At 43.7% G+C, this 17,278-nt stretch overlaps 1 protein-coding gene and 1 pseudogene across 2 annotated transcripts in view; both read right to left on the bottom strand.

Moving 5' to 3' along the window:
* The window catches only part of tafa5a (TAFA chemokine like family member 5a), a 530,684-nt gene that overhangs the window by 58,216 nt on the left and 455,190 nt on the right, over positions 1-17,278 (bottom strand). The gene's annotated exons all lie outside the window — the stretch shown is intronic.
* On the bottom strand, positions 4,717-4,769 carry LOC139279195 (U2 spliceosomal RNA; annotated as a pseudogene).

Here is a 17,278-nt window from a genome sequence, read left to right on the forward strand (position 1 = left end):
TGGATAAAGACATAACTTACTAAATACCAGTTGATATCAGCTGTGAAAAAGATATTGGTTTAATTGAAAACAAAGAATTTGAAGAGGTAAAAAACACTCTCCATTGATAATGATTTTAAATTATTAAAATTAAGTCAGTGCCGCTGGGGCCCGAGTCGAACAGATAAGTATTGAGAAACTACACCAGGACACTTCTGAGGAAGAAATAGGTATGTGGACAAAGCAGGGCGCAACGCAAGGGAAGGATGACGTTTGGAGACGAAACGACAAGGTAATGGCGCCTGAATGCATACAGAATACCTTATTGGAGTTGCATCATGGCCTGTCTCATTCAGGATGAGAGGCCATGACCGGGAGTCTTGGGAGAGATTGGTGGTGGAAAGGGATGGGGAGAGATATTGCCAAATATTGCCATCGATGCGTTACGTGCGCACAATATAATCCAGGCAGGCCCATTAAAATTAAAATGGGACACCAGCCCCGTCCACGGGGGCCATGGGAACACGTACAAATTGATTTCACAGGTCCTTTGCCCCCATCCCATGGAAAAAGATACTGCCTAGTGATTATAGATCAATTTACCCAGTGGGTGGAAGCTTTCCCCACACGTGATTGCACTGCCTCAACAGTGGCAAGGATATTGACCGAGCAGGTGATTCCCCGATGGGGAGTGCCTCTTCAAATAAATTCCGACCAAGGCACCCACTTCACCGGAAAAATTGTAAAAACAATATGCCAGCTGATGGGCATAAAACAAAAATTCCACATCCCCTACCACCCGCAGAGTTCTGGAATGGTAGAGCGCATGAACCGTACCCTTAAGAACGCCCTGGCAAAGGCCATGCAAACGTCAGGAAAAACGTGGACAGAAGTATTGATGAAGTTAAGAGCCACGACAAACCGGACAACCGGATTAACTCCTTATGAACTAATGACAGGAAGGGCGATGCAATTACCAGAGAACATCATAACAGGGGGGGCCGATGTAGGCCCATTAAAAGACAAAATAAAACGGTATGTTTTGGAACTAAGTACTCAATTAAAAGGGATGCATAAATTAGTTAGTGACAATCAGGAAGAAAGAGACACAGAAGCAGAGCTTACAAAGCTCCCTGAAGTCCCATTGGCGGGAAGTCGCGTTATGGTAAGGGTCCTCCCGGGAAAACTGCGGTTTGCCTCAAAAATGGATAGGACCATATGAGGTTATAATCAGCAGGGACACTCGTGCCTGCATCGATGTTAAAGGGCAATGGAAGCATCGGACCCAGCTTAAGGTTTTTGAACCAGCCGTTTAGCACACATATTAGTTGTTGTTGTTTGTCTATTTACAGATTGACAGCGAGAGATTCTTCAAGCAAGCCATATGGCCATTTTGCCTTTGACTATTTGTTAATTATAGAGTAATAAGGTGAAACTATATATTGCGATCGGTGCGATTATCATAGTTCGTGTTAGGTCCGGCCTGCTAGCTAGACCGAAATGAGAGTTACATGTGAATATCTTTTTGTATATGTCTTATGTTTATGCGCAAAATGAGAACTTTTCTAGTTGCTGGGTATGTTCGCACATCCCCATACATAGCAAAGGAGGCATCCCTTTGAGGTCAATCTCCCTTAACATTTCGGAAGTAGCAGAGTGGGTAATGCGACAAAACGGTACAGGGGAAGTAAATGATACTTGGAACCAGAGTGGGGATAAAGAAACGTGGAGATCGGGGGGTTACCTTTTGGATGCATTGACGGATGGTACCAGCCAGAATACAATAGGTCGGTACGACCCCCGTTCCTGGTTTTGACCAACACCTCAGGAGTTGGAAGGCCCACCGCTGACATTTGTTTCACTAGAGACCTGACTGGTGAGGAAACAAGTTTTGTAGCAGGATATAGCAATTGTACACAATACTTTAACCTCACCAGATGGAACATAATAGCCAGCAAAACAACAAACCAGGAGTTCTTTGAAATAGAGGGTTTGAAAAATCAGACAAGTAGCCAGGACTAGGACCCTAAGATTAGGTGGCGACGGGGACTGAGAGAGCGATTGGGATCGAATCTAACAGCATACAATGGCACTTATTTTGTGTGTGGGCATAAGGCCTACCCCTGGTTGCCTCAGAACTGGAGGGAGTCCTGTTATTTGGGATATGTGGTCCCTTTTGTCAGACGGGTACGTACTTTAGCAGAAGTACAGACACCAGGTCGACTAAGACGAGATCTTACCCCGGTAGAGAGGCTATTTGGAGTCATGATGCTCCCATTCGGGATAGGACGCACCATGGATGAATTACGTAACCTAGAGAGGTTAACTGCAGAAGCAATAGAGGGCATAACGGCTGAAATGGTAGCCATATGCACAATGTGCCTTAATTGGAGCTGAATGTTGCACTTACATTCCCGATAATTCAGAAAACATAACCAACCTCGCTGATCACATAAGAAGGGAGGTAAAGAAGTTATCCACGACAACAGGATCTGGCTGATTTGACTGGCTGTTAGGGGGATCCTGGGGGTCCTATCTTATGCATGGAGTAATTATTCTGGTTGTAATAATAATTACTTGCTGTCTGATTATCGGGTGTTTTGATATCTGCTGTAAAGTTATGATGGCTCGACTGATGTCAGTAGCCAGTGTAATCGCCGAAGAAAAAGAAGCACACCTGATGGAAATACCTGAAGACGCCAAGGATGAAGAAACAGACGACGATGACACCGACCACTATCTTTGAAGGGTAGCCTAGAGCTACAGGCAAGGTGGACATACGGAACATCAGGGAAGTAACATACCCCAAAGGACGAATATATGCTACTATCATTGTGGTCATCTGGATTTTGTAAACATCCTCCAGGACCAAAAGGGGGAATATTGTTGGAGCGGATTTTTGGACATATACTGGACTAGTATACGGGACCAAACATTTGTTTTATTTTCCCCTTTAAATGAATTTTGTAAGGGACAATACTGATGCATTATGCTTTAAACAGTTAAGACTTTAAAGCATGCTGGCCTTGAGTTAATGGAGATAGGGAAGTGAGATAATGAACACTGGAAAGTTAAGTACTGGGTATGTTTGTTTATACCGGTGTCAAAAGCCTGCACTTGTTTATACTGCCCTGTCACAATGCAGGATGGGTTATATCAAAAGCTTAGCCTTCGATAGTCAAAGCTTTGTAGTGCTAAAGCATGTGTTGTAAAGTGACGTAATTTGTAAGATAAAAGAACTTCACTGCAGATACCAATTTGAGAAGATGGTTCAAAGACAGGGGTCTTTAACACTTCTCCCAAAGCTTTGTCTCCGATTTAATAAACCTCTCTTTATATATATTATACAGTCTCGGAAATATTTTTCCACAACAGGGGTAACTACAATTAGGAAGCCAGCAGGCGTCAGAATATTTTAAAAACTTAAAAGAAACTTACGGTGACTATTTTTTGTAAAGCCACCATAGTACCTTAGCCTGGTCTCCAGTCGTCTTGGAACCCCCTTGCCACTGGGCCAAGACTTCTCTCTGCTAAAGCAATTTTAATCCTCTTGGTTACACGTCTGTTTGAAGGCTTGTCTTAATTTCTGATACAGAGCAGTTGAGTTTTATTGAGATGACTGTGCTGTCACAGCAATGTTTTTATTCATTTAAGCAACAATGGAATACATACTCACTATTGTACTAAATAAAGGGGCTGGACGATGCTTGTGCATGAGTTCTTTTAACATGGGGTGGCCGTTGCACACCGGTTTAGCAGAGCGAGGTCTTGGCCCAGTGGCAAGGGGGTCCAAGACGACTGGAGACCAGGCACTGCTGCATGAGTCTAGATGCCTGCAGTGGGGTGTGAGCTGTGAGCAGTGCCTTTCGGAGGGATGGTGAATAAAGATAGCGTTGATAAATAACGAACTTAACCTTTGTTCTCATCCTTCAATCATCAGCACATCCTCAAGCTGGAAAGGCAGCACAGATGCCAATCCATTATTTATTAAGTGTTAAACATCCATACAAGCGGCTTGAGTGGCTGCATTTGCAGAATCAGGTAAAGATCCTCAGTCACTGAAATATGGATTGCCACATTCTGCCACATTTATTGTTAATATACCAAAATAAAAATTGTAGTACCTCACACTTACTTCATATTTGGAATGAGAGTGGAGCATATCCTCTTTAAGAAGTTGTGTGTCATTTTACGTGATCTTAATGTGCCGTCATTCCTCTCTCAAATACTGTGGGGTTTTTTTATAAATAAAGTTTAAATAAAGGAAAATGTCTGACATCATTTAAAATGAAGACCAGCCATTTTGTTATTCACCCCTGTTGAGGCTTCACTGCGGAGTTGTCCATCATTTCAGGCAAGCAATTCCAATGCCTAGGCATTTCAGTGACATGCAGCATTTAGATTCCCATGGGGCATGACTATGAGCCACATGGAGCTTTGTCATGTTCATTTCTTAACAAAATCTAACCTGCATCAATTATTCTATCCATCCCTACAGAATTCTAATTTGAAGCTCAAAAGGGCTGGGTTAAAAAAATAAGTGTTTTACATATAAGTACCCACACTAATAATCCCCTTTAAAGAATATGCAAATCGACACCCCTATCCCCGCACCTTTCCGAAAATAATTTTGATATATGATCTGCAGCAATGTTCCCTGTAATTGTTTTTGGGTGTGCAGCCCATTCAAAACATCGCGCAAGCGTTTTTGTCCTATTTAAAAGCCGGTGAGCATTGGTCTCCAGATAGGGGACGTATCAGATATTAAACTGATAAGAGCAGATACTACAAAAAGCTGAGAAGCGACCTACCAATGCTTTCCGATTTCATGGAGCTTATTTTTCCCCCTTCTGATCTTACATGGTGCGTAAAGTCGGGCGGGTGTAAGACGGGCATCTGACCTGAAGCAGCCCGTTCCCGCTCGGTTAAAAGCAGAGCTCAAGAGACGTACCATCAGGAACCACTTAAAACGAAAGCATGAAATCATTCAATAGATTTCCAATATTGTGCATAAAGGAAAGTCCCAAATTTCATGGTCTGGACTGAGTGGCCTGACTTCAGTCAAGGTGGTGATAGGGTTGCTGCAAAATTGGCCTCAGTTCCTCTAAGCTAGAGAAGGGAAAATTCAGCCATTGATCTGATTCCTGATCGTTATTCACTGACTCTTGCTGGAAAACACGTGTTGAGATTGGGTGAGGACAGGCTTGGGTTTGGTTTAAACAAGTGGGAGCCTCGTTCGCCCATACAAATCATGGTTCAATAATATCAATAGGACCCTGATGTATTTTGAAGTGCTAATGGGTGGAATGTGTGCATGCAGAATTTGCCCATTGGTTATGTTCCTTGAGCAGCCCAACCGGCACTACTTAAATGGAAAACTGCAGGCCACTCAGAAAAAGGGAATTAAAAAGGTTTGCAAATGAGTTTTAGTGGGTCATGAGGAGCATTAATATTCCTTCTGGTCCCATAGAAGTCTACCCCCTCAATGCAGTGACCCTCTGGAACTTGACCCCAGGTTTCTCTTTCCCCCCTTAAACTTACCTGGATCAGCTGGGCTCCACAGTGGAGCCGCTGGACTTTCAACCCCCAAGTACATGCAGGAACTCACCAACAGATTGGGAATGAGGCCTGAACTTGAAAATTGGTTGGGCCTTGAACCACTTCATTGTAAGGAGGATGCAAAGAGACATCAAGGGGCTATAGACAGGCTAAGTGAGTGGGCAAGAACATGGCAAATAGAACATAATATGGAGAAATGTGAAGTTATCCACTTTGGTTGGAAAAATAGAAAAGCAGAGTATTTTTTAAACGGTGAAAGAGTGGGAAATGTTCAGAGGGACTTAGGTGTCCTTGTACACGAATCACTGAAAGTTAATATGCAGGTACAGTAAACAATTAAGAAAGCAAATGGTATGTTGGCCTTTATTACAAGAGGATTTGAGTATAAGAGTAAAGACGTCTTGCTGAAACATAGAAACATAGAAAATAGGTGCAGGATTAGGCCATTTGGCCCTTCGAGCCTGCACCGCCATTCAATAAGATCATGGTTGATCATTCCCTCAGTATCCCTTTCCTGCTTTCTCTCCATACCCCTTGATTCCCCTGAGCCGTAAGGGCCATATCTAACTCTATCTTGAATATATCCAATGAACTGGCATCAACAACTCTCTGCGGCAGGGAACTCCACAGGTTAACAACTCTCTGAGTGAAGAAGTTTCTCCTCATCTCAGTCCTAAATGGCCTACCCCTTATCCTAAGACTATGTCCCCTGGTTCTGGACTTCCCCAACATCGGGAACATTCTTCCCGCATCTAACCTGTCCAGTCCCGTCAGAATTTTATATGTTTCTATGAGATCCCCTCTCATCCTTCTAAACTCCAGTGAATAAAGGCACAGTTGATCCAGTCTCTCCTCATATGACAGTCCAGCCATCCCGGGAATCAGTCTGGTGAACCTTCGCTGCACTCCCTCAATAGCAAGAACGTCCTTCCTCAGGTTAGGAGACCAAATCTGAACACAATATTCCAGGTGAGGCCTCACTAAGGCCCTGTACAACTGCAGTAAGACCTCCCTGCTCCTATACTCAAATCCCCTAGCTATGAAGGCGAACATACAATTTGCCTTCTTTACCCCTGTCGTACCTGCATGCCAGATTTTCAATGACTGATGAACCATGACACCCAGGTCTCGTTGTACCTCCCTTTTTCCTAATCTGCCGCCATTCAGATAATATTCTGCCTTTGTGTTTTTGCCCCCAAAATGGATAACCTCACATTTATCCACATTATACTGCATCTGCCATGCATTTGCCCACTCACCTAACCTGTCCAAGTCACCCTGCAGCCTCTTAGCTTTCCCCTCACAGCTCACACCACCACCCAGTTTAGTGTCATCTGCAAACTTGGAGATATTATACTCAATTCCTTCATCCAAATCGTTAATGTATATTGTAAAGAGCTGGGGTCCCAGCACTGAGCCCTGCAGCACTCCACTAGTCAGTGCCTGCCATTCTGAAAAGGACCCGTTTATCCCGACTCTCTTCTTCCTGTCTGCCAACCAGTTCTCTATCCACGTCAGTACATTACCCCCCATACCATGCGCTTTGACTTTGCACACCAATCTCTTTAAATATAGGGCCCTGCAATTTAATAGGGCCCTGATGAGACAGCACTTAGAGTATTGTGTACAGTTTTGGTCTCTTTACCTAAGGAAGGATATACTTGCCATAGAGGGAGTACAATGAAGGTTCACCAGACAGATTCCTGGGATAGTGGACTGTTCTATGAGGAAAGATTGAGTAGACTAGGCCTAAATTCTCCAGAGTTTAGAAGAATGAGTGGTGATCTCATTGAAAAATACAAAATTCTTACAGGGCTTGACAAGTTAGATGCAGGGAGGATGTTTCCTCTGGCTGGGCAGTCTAGAACCAGGGATCACAGTCTCAGAATAAGGGGTCGGCCATTTCAGACTGAGATGAGGAGAAACTTCTTCACCCAGAAGGTGCTGAATCTTTGGAATTCTCTATCCCAGAGGGCTGTGGAGGCTCAGTCTTTGAGTATATTCAAGACAGAGATCAATAGATTTTTGGATATTAAGGGAATCAAGGGATATGGGGATAATGCAGGAAAATGGAGTTGCGTTAGAAGATCAATCATGGCGGAGCAGGCTCGAGGGGCCAAATGGCCTACTCCTGCTCCTAATTCTTATGTGAATATGTTCTTCTGAAGGGGGGCTTTTTCCCTCACCCCACCTCCCACTCAACAGAAATGGTTAAACTCTGCAAAGCTTTGCACAATTACATTGAGCCTAAACAGAGAATTGTCAGAATCACTTTGGTCTGCATTTTGCTGTACTAATAACAGTGAGGCTATCAGCGCTAGCCATTATTACAGGGTAAATCTGATAGCAACTTCTGGCATCCTCGCTTGCACAGTTAAATGCGGAAATCCAGAAGTTTCTGTCAGACATATCCTGCTCCTCCACAGGTTGCGTTGTTAAAAGTCCTGGCCGATAGACCCGGCATTTAAATCAATGTAATGGCGTGAACTTGTGGTACTTAACCACTATTCCATACTACAAACGACTAAAAAAGTTGGGTCTGATACATTTAAGAGTGAATTTTTAATGGCATAAATGATAATTGCTGCTGAACAACCTCTCTGGCCCGGAAAAATTTATTTTATAAATATGGAGTCTCATACCCTCAGAAGAAAATTAATGTTGCAGATTTTTTTTTAAATTAAAATAAAAATGTTTTTGTTTGACTTTTTCTGTTTGTCTCTTTTATCTCTCTCCCATAATCCCATTTGTATTTCCCAATCTTTATTTTGCTCTCTGCACATGATTTAAATCTAATTCATACTTCCGGTTTTTAATTTCCTGGTTGAGACTCTGTGTGGCTCAGTGCAAATTCTTCAATCTGATTGGCTGAAGAGCCTCACTGTTGCTTTCCTTGCTCACAGATGTCATAGATACCCTGTAGAGGGTGCTGCACTGAAACAGATGGCGGATTAGCAGGAATCCCCGCTAACAAGCTGAAAAGTCTCTGGGCAACTGTATGTGAGGTGAAAAGCGAAAACTGTTCCTTCGTCGCTGAGAGCAAAAGCTGGGCCTATATCTCGGTGCCAGTTTATCATTCCTTTGTCAGCTATTGCACCTATACTTCCATTACTGTCCACCTCTGGGAAAAATAGGCCTGCTCCTAATGCGTGTATTTGCGCTCCGAATTCCTTCATTGGATGTAGTTTGCCAACCTGAAAAACACTTGCTAAGAGCAGACAGACAGAAATATATCTTCCTCCTTAGTAACAGGGTCCTGGTAAAAGGTGAAGAGTTTAAAAGAAAATTGCTGAATTCTGTCAAATTGTTAACAATACAGGTAGTAACAAATGCTCTGTCAGCAGTTTGTAACTGAACAGACTGCTGTGCACTTTGAAGTCTCTTGAGATCTGAGTGCAGCTGACACTCTCAGAATGTAGACTTTGTTCTGCAGAACTGGGCTGAGCAGCAAAAACTCATCCCACCTGTTCATGCCAGCAGTGACTGAGATAGATAGTAAGTGTTTTCAGTGGTTAGTAATCATTTACTGCTCCATGTTTACTGCATTACTCCCGTTAAAACCAGGTGGCTTCACAGCAAAGCACCAAATTCTGAATCAGTCAGTGAAGAAAGGAAAGAAAGAATTCACATTTATATAACGCCTTTCATGACTTCAGGATGTCCAAAAGCACTTTACAGCCAATGAAGAACTTTTGAAGTGTGGTCACTGTTGAAATGTAGGAAACACGGCAGCCAAAGTCCGCACAGCAAGCTCCCACAAACAGCAATGAAATAATGATCAGAAATCTGTTTTAGTGATGTTGGTTAAGGGATAAATAACGGCCTGGATTTTCCGGTAAGAATATCGGTGAGGCTATCAGCGCTCACCATTATTAAGGAGTAACTCAGGCAGCAACTTCTGGCACCCGCAAATGCGCGGTTAATCGCGGAAATCAGAAAGTTGCTGTCTGAGATGCTCTGCTCCTCCAGAGAGACTCAGCATTCAAATACATGAAGGGCGTGAAGTTGCAGGGTACTTACCCACTAGATACCCACTAAACACGCCAGAAAAAGTTAGAACGTGTCCATTCAAGTGTAAGTGAATTTTTAAACAGTGTGGTAAGACTTTATTACTGCAAATCAACCTCTCTGGCACTGAAAATTTACTTTTATAAGAGTGGAGTCTCATTCCTTCAGATTTTAATTATTGTCGAAGATTTAAAAAATTAAAATAAACTTTTTAAAACCGTTTCCTTTGTCTCTTTTATTTCTCTCATAATCCCATCTTTCCCTCCCTCTCTTTATTTTTCTTTCTGTACATGATTTGACATTGAATTAAATATTCTAACTTACAATTCCTCAATAAGGATTCTTCAATCTGATTGGATAATGGGACACACTGCTGCTTTCCCTGTTTACACAGGTCCCAGATCCCCTGTAGAGGGCGCCGCCCTGTTTTGACTCACTAATTACTGCAAGTCACAGTACAAAAACCCACCCATAGAAAATCTGTGGTCATTCGCTGCTGACTGCAAAATCCAGGCCATTGTCCAGGAGACCTGCTCTTTTTCGAATAGAGTCATGGGATCTTTTATGGCCATTTGAAAAGGCAGAGACTCGGTTTAATGTCTCGTCCAAAAGACAGCACCCCCCACCCCCCAACAGTGCAGCACTCCCACAACACTGAAGTGTCAGCCGAGGTTATGTGCTAAAGTCTTGAACTTGAATCCAGAGGCGAGAGTGCTACCACTAAGCCGTGGCTGACAGTGAAAGGTAACTTTCTGATAATTGAAATAAAGGTTGTAAGCTATTTTTAATTTTACTCTTCATGGAATCAATGATGTTTTAAAGTCATATTTAGAAACATAGAAACATAGAAACATAGAAAATAGGTGCAGGAGTAGGCCATTCGGCCCTTCTAGCCTGCACCGCCATTCAATGAGTTCATGGCTGAACATTCAACTTCAGTACCCCATTCCTGCTTTCTCGCCATACCCCTTGATCCCCCTAGTAGTAAGGACCTCATCTAACTCCTTTTTGAATATATTTAGTGAATTGGCCTCAACAACTTTCTGTGGTAGAGAATTCCACAGGTTCACCACTCTCTGGGTGAAGAAGTTCCTCTGCATCTCGGTCCTAAATGGCTTTCCCCTTATCCTTAGACTGTGACCTCTGGTTCTGGACTTCCCCAACATTGGGAACATTCTTCCTGCATCTAACCTGTCTAACCCCGTCAGAATTTTAAATGTTTCTATGAGGTCCCCTCTCATTCTTCTGAACTCCAGTGAATACAAGCCCAGTTGATCCAGTCTTTCTTGATAGGTCAGTCCCGCCATCCCGGGAATCAGTCTGGTGAACCTTCGCTGCACTCCCTCAATAGCAAGAATGTCCTTCCTCAGGTTAGGAGACCAAAACTGTACACAATACTCCAGGTGTGGCCTCACCAATGCCCTGTACAACTGTAGCAACACCTCCCTGCCCCTGTACTCAAATCCCCTTGCTATGAAGGCCAACATGCCATTTGCTTTCTTAACCGCCTGCTGCACCTGCATGCCAACCTTCAATGACTGATGTACCACGACACCCAGGTCTCTTTGCACCTCCCCTTTTCCTAATCTGTCACCATTCAGATAATAGTGTGTCTCTCTGTTTTTACCACCAAAGTGGATAACCTCATATTTATCCACATTATACTTCATCTGCCATGCATTTGCCCACTCACCTAACCTATTCAAGTCGCTCTGCAGCCTCACAGCATCCTCCTCGCAGCTCACACTGCCACCCAACTTAGTGTCATCCGCAAATTTGGAGATACTACATTTAATCCCCTCATCTAAATCATTAATGTACAGTGTAAACAGCTGGGGCCCCAGCACAGAACCTTGCAGTACCCCACTAGTCACTGCCTGCCATTCTGAAAAGTACCCATTTACTCCTACTCTTTGCTTCCTGTCTGACAACCAGTTCTCAATCCATGTCAGTACACTACCCCCAATCCCATGTGCTCTAACTTTGCACATCAATCTCTTGTGTGAGACCTTGTCGAACGCCTTCTGAAAGTCCAAATATACCACATCAACTGGTTCTCCCTTATCCACTCTACTGGAAACATCCTCAAAAAATTCCAGAAGATTTGTCAAGCATGATTTCCCTTTCACAAATCCATGCTGACTTGGACCTATCATGTCACCTCTTTCCAAATGCACTGCTATGACCTCCTTAATAATTGATTCCATCATTTTACCCACTACCGATGTCAGGCTGACCGGTCTATAATTCCCTGTTTTCTCTCTCCCTCCTTTTTTAAAAAGTGGGGTTACATTGGCTACCCTCCACTCCATAGGAACTGATCCAGAGTCAATGGAATGTTGGAAAATGACTGTCAACGGATCCACTATTTCCAAGGCCACCTCCTTAAGTACTCTGGGATGCAGTCCATCAGGCCCTGGGGATTTATCGGCCTTCAATCCCATCAATTTCCCCAACACAATTTCCCGGCTAATAAGGATTTCCCTCAGTTCCTCCTCCTTACTAGACCCCCCGACCCCTTTTATAACCGGAAGGTTGTTCGTGTCCTCCTTCGTGAATACCGAACCAAAGTACTTGTTCAATTGGTCCGCCATTTCTTTGTTCCCTTATGACTGCCCCTGATTCTGACTGCAGGGGACCTACGTTTGTCTATACTAACCTTTTTCTCTTTACATATCTATAGAAACTTTTGCAATCCGTCTTAATGTTCCCTGCAAGCTTCTTCTCATACTCCATTTTCCCTGCCCTAATCAAACCCTTTGTCCTCCTCTGCTGAGTTCTAAATTTCTCCCAGTCCCCAGGTTCGCTGCTATTTCTGGCCAATTTGTATGCCACTTCCTTGGCTTTAATACTATCCCTGATTTCCCTTGATAGCCACGGTTGAGCCACCTTCCCTTTTTTATTTTTATGCCAGACAGGAATGTACAATTGTTGTAGTTCATCCATGCGGTCTCTAAATGTCTGCCATTGCCCATCCACAGTCAACCCCTTAAGTATCATTCGCCAATCCATCCCAGCCAATTCACGCCTCATACCTTCAAAGTTACCCTTCTTTAAGTTCTGGACCATGGTCTCTGAATTAACTGTTTCATTCTCCATTCCAATGCAGAATTCCACCATATTATGGTCACTCTTCCCCAAGGGGCCTCGCACAACGAGATTGCTAATTAATCCTCTCTCATTACATAACACCCAGTCTAAGATGGCCTCCCCCCTAGTTGGTTCCTCGACATATTGGTCTAAAAAACCATCCCTTATGCACTCCAGGAAATCCTCCTCCACCGTATTGCTTCCAGTTTGGTTAGCCCAATCTATGTGCATATTAAAGTCACCCATTATAACTGCTGCACCTTTATTGCAGCCAGTTTTTACTGAATTGTTTAATAGGCTGCATTGTAATGAAGTAGAGGGATTCAAAACATTTGTACATTGGAGTAAAGTAACATTGAAACAGCCTGTTTTGGGCGGGGGTGCTGGGCACCCTTATAAAGATCTGCCTGAAAATGGAGTCAGACGGGCAATGGGTGGTCGGTCCAAGGTGCCCACCACATTTTCCTCTGCTGGTCATCTACTTTTCAGGCTAGAAAACAGCTGCTGGCAGTTGAACATTAGCCCAATTGGTTTACTGTCAGCAACTTCCCATGGACAGTCTAAGCATGGCTTGCCATTGTCACCGCAGAGATGTGAACATCAGCTATGTTGAATATGCAATTTGTTGGTAGTTTCGGAAACTTAATGATCAGGCTATCAAAATGATCAAAGGACCACAGGAAGTAACTTGGGGGGGGGGGGAGGATCTTCAGTTTTTGGATAAAATAAAATGTGATGCAAATGATCTCTTAAATCCAGCAGGTACGTCATTTAAGTAATCTCACTGAGGTTGAGTGAATGAGATAAACTGTACAGGGTGATTCTGAGGACATGGATAATCATTAACTGAACTCCAGGATTATGTTACTGCCTTGAAGTCATGCAACAGTAGCTTACATTTTATAATATATCAGTTAATCTCCTGTTGTGTTCTTAGAGAAAAATAAAAATAAAATTGCTCTACCTGCAGCTGTTTGTCTTGTTCTTTCACACTTTTTAATTCTTTCTGGAGCATAAGGAAGTAAAAGACCAGGATAGAGTCTGCAGTCCACCTGGCTGCCCCCAGAAGCTAAGACCCCTCAATTGCCTACTCTCTCACCTATCCAATACTCACTTCAATTTCCCACTCTGTCCGCCTTCATTGGGCAGTGTATTGCAAAGGCTCTGTCACTCTCTTTGTCTTTTTGTTTGTCTTCTATTCTTGTTTTCTCACTCTGTATGGCTCTCAAATATTTTGCTCATTGTGTTATCAATCTCTGTATTTATATGACACTTTTACTCACTCTTCCTGTAAGTCTCCCCGCTGTGTCTCCTATCTGATCTATGTATCTCTCAATTTAGCTGCGAGGAAGTAGGTGAGAGGCTGGAGCCATAAAGGGCAAGCAGGGGAAAGGGTCTAAACAACCCGAGGTCTGGAGCTTGGGATTATTGTAAGTTTGGGGAGTGGGAACATACGACCTTGTTTTGGGGGGGCGGGGGGAGGAAATGTGATCTTGAACTACTTGGTTCGGAAAGATCTGGGAACATTCTGAACAGGATCCTTTTTTTTGGAGGAAGTTTTGGGAATATTTGATAGGGCTGGAATTTGAGAGTGCTCAAGGGAACTGCATTCCATGGTCTGTAAAAACGTGGTTTGGGAGTATTTGGAGTGGGATGGCAGGCATACCAAAGCTATTGAATGCAGACACGTTAGCAGTACAGAGCATGGTATGGCCAGTCAAAGAGCTGAAATAGCGGCTATGGCCATGTTGGCAAAGTACAGTCGGCAACTACAGTCACACTGGGGAGGATAAGCAGTTGCGGGCACACAAGCAGCAGATACAGTGACTAGGAAAATAAAAGATAAAATATACACCCAGGAACAGAGCACATGTGCAGAGCTCCAAAGGGTTGTGTGTGTGCGCTGATCCATGTGCGGAACGAAAGCCAGAGACTGAGAGGCATTAAGGCCATGTAAACACAGCGGCTTCAAAATTATCAGAACCTGAAGCCCAGCTTAAAGATCCATATTATGGAACAGAGCAAAAGGCAAGCCCAAGGCCTCGGAGAGGGGCAGCACTATGTGAGATATTGTTTCTTGAAGTACTAGAAGACATAGGATTACATAGGATATACAGCACAGAAAGAGGCCATTCAGCTCAACCAGTCCATGTCGGCGTTTATGCTCCACTCGAGCCTCCTCCCGTCTTTCCTCATCTAAATCTATCAGCATAACCCTTTATTCTCTTCTCCCTCATATGCTTATCTAGCCTCCCCTAAAATACATCTATACTATTCGCTTCAACCACTCCCTGTGGTAACAAGTTCCCCATTCTCACCACTTTTTGGGTGAAAGCATTTATTCTGAATTCCCTATTGGATTTGTTGGTGACTATCTTATACTGATGGACTCTAGTTATGCTCGGGATGAGTAAATTCTGTGATTTTTTTTCAGAGTTTTGTACTTTTTACATGTTTGTTATCAGTTTTATTTTTAGTGGTTGAGAAACCAATATGGCAACTGAAAGGGCTTTCAAAAAAAAGGGAAATATGTGGTCCCTTTTTTGGTGAATGGAATTATTTGAGATCTAGTGAAATAACTGTTTTTTGATCCGTTAACTTTTTTCGTGTAATTTGATTTGGTTTGCAATATATATAAATATTGGACACATCAGATGCAAAACCCTTAGTATTTTACAATATTAACATCTATTTATAGTACTGTCATTCAGTTTAGGCAAGTTTTATGCATGGCAGCAGCTACCAGTGTGGATGTACAATGCATTAAGTGTTGCAGATGTATGATAATCCTACTGACTGATTAACAACTGCAAATGCATCTGACAACAATGTGCATTTAACTACTGAAAATAGTATGACAATGTACATTATAAAGGGGCTGCACCAAATTGTTGTATGTTTAAATAGTGGTTTCAGTTAATAACATCTTTTTTTCTATTCTAGGTAGCTATTTTGCCAACACAAGTCACAGGGCTGATACCGCTTGAAAATACTCTCAACTAACCACCATTGAATGGGAAATGTTGGAATCATCTATTGACTACACTAAAGCTACAACATGTCAGTGCCCACTGTGATCTGCCCTTACGTAACATATCGTCATGTATTCAACTGTCATTGTAACCCATGTATAAGCTGACCTTGAGAACACTGACCACAGGGGGCGAACTTGTGGGAGATACTCCTAACCTGGACTTTCAGGTATAAAAGGGGAAGCTCCACCCACCGTCTGCCTCTTGAGGTCTTGGTCTTAAAAGTAACTGGCGATAGAGTGATCTTTTCTCAAGTATGGGCCTCGTGTGCATTTACACTGTATAGTAAGGACATATTATTGGTGACGAGAAACTGGGATTTAAAATACGCGAGCATGGTCACTAGCAGCACAGAAGAGAGGTACTGTGTTGGTGATGAGTGGGACGACTTTATTGAGAGACTACAGCAAAATTTTGTCACTAAGGAATGGTTGGGACAGGATTCAGCCGACAAACGCAGGGCTCATCTCCTGACGGTTTGTGGATCCAGAACGTAATCCCTGGTGAAGGACCTTCGAGCACCAGAGAAGCCGGCGGACAAGACGTTCGAAGAGCTCAGTAAGTTGATCGGGGAACACCTTAAACTGGCGAGCAGCATGCACAAGGCGAGACACCGGTTTTACACGCACCGGCAACGAGAAGGGCAAAGCGTTCCAGACTTCGTGGCAGATCTCAGGCGACTGGCGAGCCTATGTAAGTTCCCAGATGCATGCAGAGCGGAGATGCTGCGAGACTTTTTTTATTGAGGGCATCGGGCACGCTGGGGTTTTCAGGAAAGTGATTGAGACCAAAGACTTGACCTTGGGAGCGATGGCTATGATAGCCCAGACAAGTATCTCAGGGGAGGAAGAGACCAGAATGATTTATGGCAAAAATCTTGGCTCAAATGCGGCAAACGACCAGGGAGTCAACATTGTTAATGCGGCACACAATTCTCTAGGCAGACAAGGGCAATCGGACATGCCCCAGCATGCAGTCGAACCCAAAGGGGGAATTCAGCAGAGACAATGGCTAGCTGAACAGCGATTCATGCCATCGCAATGGACAATGCGGCCAGTAATGAGGCCATCAACACCTGTTAATGGTGCGCTTAAGGACAGTTACAGAAACAGTCAGAGACGGTCGCCTGGGAATGGACCTTTCGTTTCCAACAACGGGGCCTCCAGCTCATGCTGGAGGTGCGGAGGCAAACACCCAGCCAGAGCTTGCAGGTATCAGTAATATACCTTCAGAAACTGCAATGTCAGCGGTCACTTGGCGCGTATGTGCAGGAAGCCTGCAGCCAGGTTGATGTACGAGGAGGATGGGCCCGATGTAAGCCCTACGAGGCCAAATGAATACTGGGGGAAATCGCTGGAAGCTGAACTTCAGCGAGTTCATGTGGAGCACATATACAGTTCATATACCAAGACGCCATAGATAATTATGAAAGTGCTGCTCAATGGCATCCCAGTATTAATGGAGCTAGACACGGGGGCCAGTCAGTCCCTGATGAGTATCAAACAGTTTGAAAGGTTGTGGGTGTCCGAGGCCAGGAGGCCAAAATTATTGCCGATTGACGCACTGCTACAGACATATACAAAGGAGATCATTCCGGTGCTCGGCAGCGC

Source organism: Pristiophorus japonicus, chromosome 13 (genome assembly GCF_044704955.1).
Source record: "Pristiophorus japonicus isolate sPriJap1 chromosome 13, sPriJap1.hap1, whole genome shotgun sequence".
NCBI classification, from domain to species: domain Eukaryota; kingdom Metazoa; phylum Chordata; class Chondrichthyes; family Pristiophoridae; genus Pristiophorus; species Pristiophorus japonicus.